The following is a 5,966-nucleotide window of genomic DNA, read 5'->3' on the forward strand; positions in this document are numbered from 1 at the left end:
CAGTCATTTATATCTCTTTTCCAACCAACTATAAAAATAATTCCATGTTTTAAAATATTCTGATTCCCCCTTATCAGCCAACTTTGCTTTTTTTTTTATTGCAAAAGTTTTACAATTACATTTTCACCCCCTTTTCCCCCCCCCCCACCTTCCCCCCCCCAGACTTCCCAAGGCTTCTTGAGGAGGGGCTTCACCACCGCCTCTTTCAAGGCGGCGGGAAAGACACCCTCACTCAGAGAAGCATTTATAATCCCCTGGAGCCAGCCTCGTGTAACCTCCCGGGAGGCCAGTACCAACCAGGAGAGACACGGGTCCAATAAACATGTGGCAGCGTTAAGCTTGCAAAGAATCCTGTCCACGTCCTCAGGAGCCACAGAGTCAAACTCTTCCCAGATAACGCTCTCAAGACCTACCCCCGTCTCCTCCCCTGGATCTACCCAATTGGAGTCGAGGCCTTCCCGAATCTGAGAGACTTTATGATGCAGGAATTGTACAAAATCCTCAGCTCGACCCTGTAAGGGATCTTCCCATACCCTCACCTGAAGTAGGGAGCGGGTCACCCTAAACAGCGTGGCTGGGCGGTTCTCTGCAGATGCAATAGGAGCGGAGAAGTTGCTAGACTTCACCACTCTTATCGCCACTAGGTAGATCTTAATATAAGATCTCACCTGTGTTCGGTCAGATTCAGATCGGCTTGTCCTCCAATCGCTCTCCAGGTGTCTTTTCTGACGCTTCATCTCTCTCAGCTCCTCGGAAAACCAAGGAGCGAGACGAGAACGGCATCGGGTCAGAGGCTGCAAAGGCACGATGCGGTCCAAGGCCCCAGCAGCCGCCCTGTCCCAGGCGACCACCAGGTCCTCAGTCGAGTCATGAGCCAGAGTCTCAGGAAATGGCCCAAGCTCCATCAGGAACCTTTCGGGGTCCATCAGGCGCCTGGGACGGAACCATTTGGTTGGTTCCGTCTCCCTGCGGTGGGTGGAAGTGACTTGAAAGTCCATGTGAAGGAGAGAATGATCAGACCATGACAAGGGCTTGATGTCTATATCCCCTATTCTAAGGTCATTCAGCCACTGATCAGAGATAAAAATCAAGTCCAGAGTGTGATTCCCCAAGTGGGTGGGGCCTTTAACTACCTGGGTCAGGTCCATGGCCGTCATGGAAGCCATGAACTCCCGAGCCATCTCCGACATCTCACCAGTGGATGGCAGGTTAAAATCCCCCATAACAATAAGTCTGGGGGTTTCCACCGCCACCCCGGCTATAACGTCAAGCAGCTCAGGCAGGACCGCTGTTACATGGCAGGGAGCCAGGTACGCAATCAGTAGGCCCATCTAAATCCCCCGACCCCACTTTACAAGGAGGGACTCACATCCGGCTATCCGAGGAACAGTGGCCTCCCTCGGGCAAAGACTTTCTCTAATAATTGCTGCCACTCCCCCACCCCCTCCCTGAGTCCTTGGCTGATGGAATGCATGGAAACCTGGCGGGCACATTTCCACAAGGGGAACTCCTCCCTCCTGGCCTAACCAGGTCTCCGTAATCCCTGCCAGGTCAGCACCCCCCTCTGAAATAAGATCATGAATGAGGGGGGCTTTATTTACCACTGACCTGGCATTACATAACATCAGCCGTAGACCCAGGGTCTGAGACTCGGAACAACCCGGGAAACGAGCAATGCTTTGGGGGTCGGAGTGCGCAATCACTCGTATACATCGAGTGCGCACTCCTGAAACATAATATGGCCCCCTGCAGCCGTCATATCTGCCCCTCCCACTTACTATACTAATGCCCATTGCTTCATCCCCCTGCATCCTTGTCAGATTTCTGTCCTCATCCTCCCCACCGTGATCATCAGACCCATTACCCCATTCAGTGGATTTATGGATCCCCCCAGATCTATTCCCACCCAGAACCCCTTAAAATATAACTTAAAGATTTATCTAAAAAACCCCAAAGCCGTCGTTTTTTTGCAAACCACCTCTCAGGGTTCCAAAACCTGTCCTCAAGGGCGGCCCTCGATAACTGAGAGGGCCAGACATGCGAGAAGGGGGAATCTCGCAGTTCAAGGAGCTCCGCAGTTGAATATATTGAAGATAGGAACAAGCTGAAGGAGATGAAGGATCATTTTCTTCTAAGAGTGTTAGAGATGGTTAAGACAGGTAATTGTAAAATAAGGGAGGAAATATAGATGTACATCATAGGCCTACTGACTAAACTATATTAGATTACATTCAGCAAGTGACACAGTCAAATATCATTTTAAAATGGTTTCATATTCAGTCCAAGGTGCACGTAGCAATCATATGCAAGCAGACTTGTGAATGCAAGACACAGCCTGAGCCTCAGGAAGGTCAGAGAGGTCGTGCTGATTAGCTCTTCTAGCTCAGGCAAGCAGCAGGGCTCAGCTGGGTTACCCAAGTTCACAATAAGCTATTGACATTCAGCTACATTGCTTACTCATTACCAGATCAGCGGGGGATTGTCTGGGTCTTCATTAACTCTTATCATACTCTTGATTATTATTTTTTTAAAAATATCACACTCAACATGCAGATGATTGCTAGGGAACATTTACCAGTTGCTTTGAAATGAGCAGCATCTAGAAAATGATGGAAGCTTTTTGAAGCAGGAATCTGTTTGCATAGGTTAGATTCTAAAGGCTGATCCATCTGATATATGGCTGAACATCTAGAGAATGTTAGAAGAATCTTCATTGGAGGAAATGGTTGGTTGATCTCTTAGTCATATTTCTGACTTATGGATGTGAAGCAATACATTTCTCTACCTCAAGTTCACTGGCCTGCAACTAAATCACATTATTACATCATAATGACGAACTTACACATCAACTACAACCAAAGAAACCACATTATGGATCCACAATGTTTGAAAACAACTTAGTTGCACTGCTTTACAACCTTAAACTAGTGTTTAGTGACAATAAGTAGTGTTAGTAAATTAGTGTTAGTAAACTAGCCAAGCTATAGTCTGTGACTTCTCTACTTCTCTTCTGTTGAGTTTCTGTTCTAAAGTTTTGCCTTAACATCACTGCTTAACTAGACCTCTTCCAAACTCTTCTTCACATTATGTATGGAATAATTATGTCTACAGTAAGTTTTATTCATCTTTGGTATCTATACAAGATATTACTTACATATTCATTAAATTCACTTAGACCAGGGCAGTCAAACTCCTGTCCCACGGGCTGGATGTGTCACATTCTGGCCACGCCCACGCCTGATTTAGCAAAGGGGAAAAAAGTCCCAATATGTCACATGACGCTGCCGTGACGACGTGAGTTTGACACTCTTGACTTAGACTTATTCCTACACATTTTGTTTTTTTATAAAAAAAATCTTGAATAGTGTAATATTAGAGGCTTTTTTCATCCATATTTTTAAATAAACCAGAGTTGGCTGGATTCATGCAATATTACAAGCCACACATTTATTTATTTATTTATTATTGCGATTTATATGCCGCCTTTCTCCCTAGGGACTCAAGGCGGCTTACAAAATGACAAATTTCAATACAAATCACAATGAAATAAAATTAAAATCAGCAACCCTATTAAAAACAGTTTAAAATTATGACAATCTATCACCAAACGGATCAGTTAAATTGACGAAAGAGCCACGTCTTCAGCTCGCGACAGAAGGAAAGAAGGTCGGGGGCTATCCTGAGCTCGGTGGGCAATCCATTCCAGAGGGTCGGGGCTCCCACAGAGAACACCCTCCTCCTGGGGGCTGTCAGCCGACAATATCATTATTGTTATAAGGAAAAGTAAAAAATCATTAAAAAAAGTGAAAATACCATTCTGCAATATAGACACTCTCAAACAAATTATGAAATACTTGATAAGTTTTGATAGCCTGGACATTTTAGATTCCTGGCCTTCTTTAGAAGTACCAAATCTGAGTTGCAAAAGTCTAATCAACCAGTGGATGATGGCAAATAGTTACAGAAAATTGAAACTTGTGACAATTGTGCTGTTAATTAGATACTTAGATTTTTTTCAGCCAGAAATCCCAGTCCTACTTTATTAATAGTTCTGCAGTAAGCTGAGATTTAGCATTTTATCTTGTTTTACCATCTCAACTCATGAAAATATACAGCATTTGTAAAAAAATATTAATCTATCTAAAGGAATTGAGGATGTCAAAATCTAGGATTGACTACAATCTAGGACCAGGAAAATAACAGTTTTGCTTCTAGAAGCCAAAGTTAATTTCATTATTAAAAAGATTTACTAATTAGAATGCTTGCTTTCTACTATGATTGAAGTCTTATCCAATGAATGCCAGTTTGTAAAAGGGAATAAACTGTACAAGTAGGCTCTTTTGAAATTCACTCTACTGAGATGGATTTTTAATGTTTTAAACATTTCTTCGGAGCCTGAGTTCAGACAACATAACAAATACTTATGTAGGCATGTTTAAAAAATTAGATATTTTAAAAAGTAATAATATTCTATCATAACCCATATATATGTGAAAAAATGTATACACGTGCTGAATTATATTTAGATGCCATATTTACAAGGAACAATAAACAGATCTATGCAAATAGAACTAGATTAATTTTTTAAATCCCTTCATTGCAGGAAACAAAATGAAGGAAAATTGCTAGTTATTAGCTTTCCCCCCTTAACTAATTGGCTTTTTGTCATTAAGAACTAACAGGAAAGTAAAAATAAAATAGCCAATTGGATATGCCCTCAAAGGCAGTTCCCTGCAGTGCAATATGTTTTGTCAATGGCATTTTTCCTGTTCATGTCAATTTTGTATGTCAAGGCTTAATACCAGGACTAACTATATCAGTTCCCTATGTTTTGTGTTCTTAGCAGGTTCAAAAAATGTAGCATAGTAGCTTTATTGCAGAGAAATGCTGCTGAGAAAATAATACATACACAGAAATTCAAATTATAGCAGTACCCAGGAAATCAGATAGATTTTAGTCAATCCGGCTAAGGGTTAAATTCTGGACATTTTCCTCCTGCCTTTTTGAACCAATGAGCCAATAGACTACTCTTTTCTTGGCCATCTGTCTCTTGTTTACTAAATGGGTCACAATCACAAGCTTTTTTTTTTTTTATCAAGTTCTAATAAGAAGGAGGACACATTAGATTTAAGTTTGAGGCAGAGTTCTGAACTTACATACAACTAAATAAACCATAATGCTTCAGGACATTTCCTTATCAGATACGTCAAAGCTTTTAACATAGTAGAGTTTTTAACATACCTGAAAAGTTCCTTAAAATTCAGGGAGATTTTCAGAGATATGTCTGCCTTGAAAGGAGCTCAGGTTGAACTGTGTAGCACAGTCATATATCAGACATTGACCACAGGAAATGTTTTATGACATTTTGCATATTATGTCATAAAATGCTTTATGATAATTTTATGATGTTTTATAAAATTTGACAAATTTCAGTTGCATGGGAATCAGACTCCTTGATTTTAGACATGTTCAAGGTATCTTGATTCAAGAATTGTTGCCCTATGATGCAGTTTTACCCAGTTAAAGGTTACAAACATTACATTATGTAGATTTGTGTAACCAGTGAAAAGGATAATTTATCCATCAGTTCTCTTGAACAAATTACATTATTTAAGCTTTTTCCAGAACAGATTTGCTTCTCCAGTAATTTGTCCTGCTATCTTGTTATGGTATCTTAAATGTACCCCAGTCCTGTACTCAAATAGACTCAGAAAGACAATCTTAATTCCAAGCCAATCAAAAAACATTTCCTTATGTTGCCAATTTCTAGAATAAATATGGGACCTGCTTAATAAAGATTTCTTGCTTATGTACTTATACTTTATAGAAGAGTTCAAGGTCAGTGATCCCTGAAAGCTATAGACGTATTTACAAGTTTGCTATTTATAATGACTAGTTGAAGAATTACAGTTCCCATAAGTTTTCAGGCAGGCAATTAATTTTAACATGCAAGAAGACATGAAAGA

General features: G+C 40.8%; 1 long non-coding RNA gene across 1 annotated transcript; it reads right to left on the minus strand.

Annotated features, from left to right (window-relative positions):
- Positions 1-2,554: 2,554 nt before the first annotated feature.
- LOC132710287 (uncharacterized) lies at positions 2,555-5,313 on the minus strand. The gene is made up of 3 exons (XR_009620997.1): positions 5,242-5,313; positions 3,155-3,237; positions 2,555-2,806 (listed from the first exon to the last, which is right to left on the minus strand). It is a non-coding gene; the product is annotated as an uncharacterized LOC132710287 (long non-coding RNA).
- Positions 5,314-5,966: the final 653 nt, after the last annotated feature.

This window comes from Pantherophis guttatus, chromosome 5 (genome assembly GCF_059756535.1).
Source record: "Pantherophis guttatus breed Tessera chromosome 5, ASM5975653v1, whole genome shotgun sequence".
NCBI classification, from domain to species: domain Eukaryota; kingdom Metazoa; phylum Chordata; class Lepidosauria; order Squamata; family Colubridae; genus Pantherophis; species Pantherophis guttatus.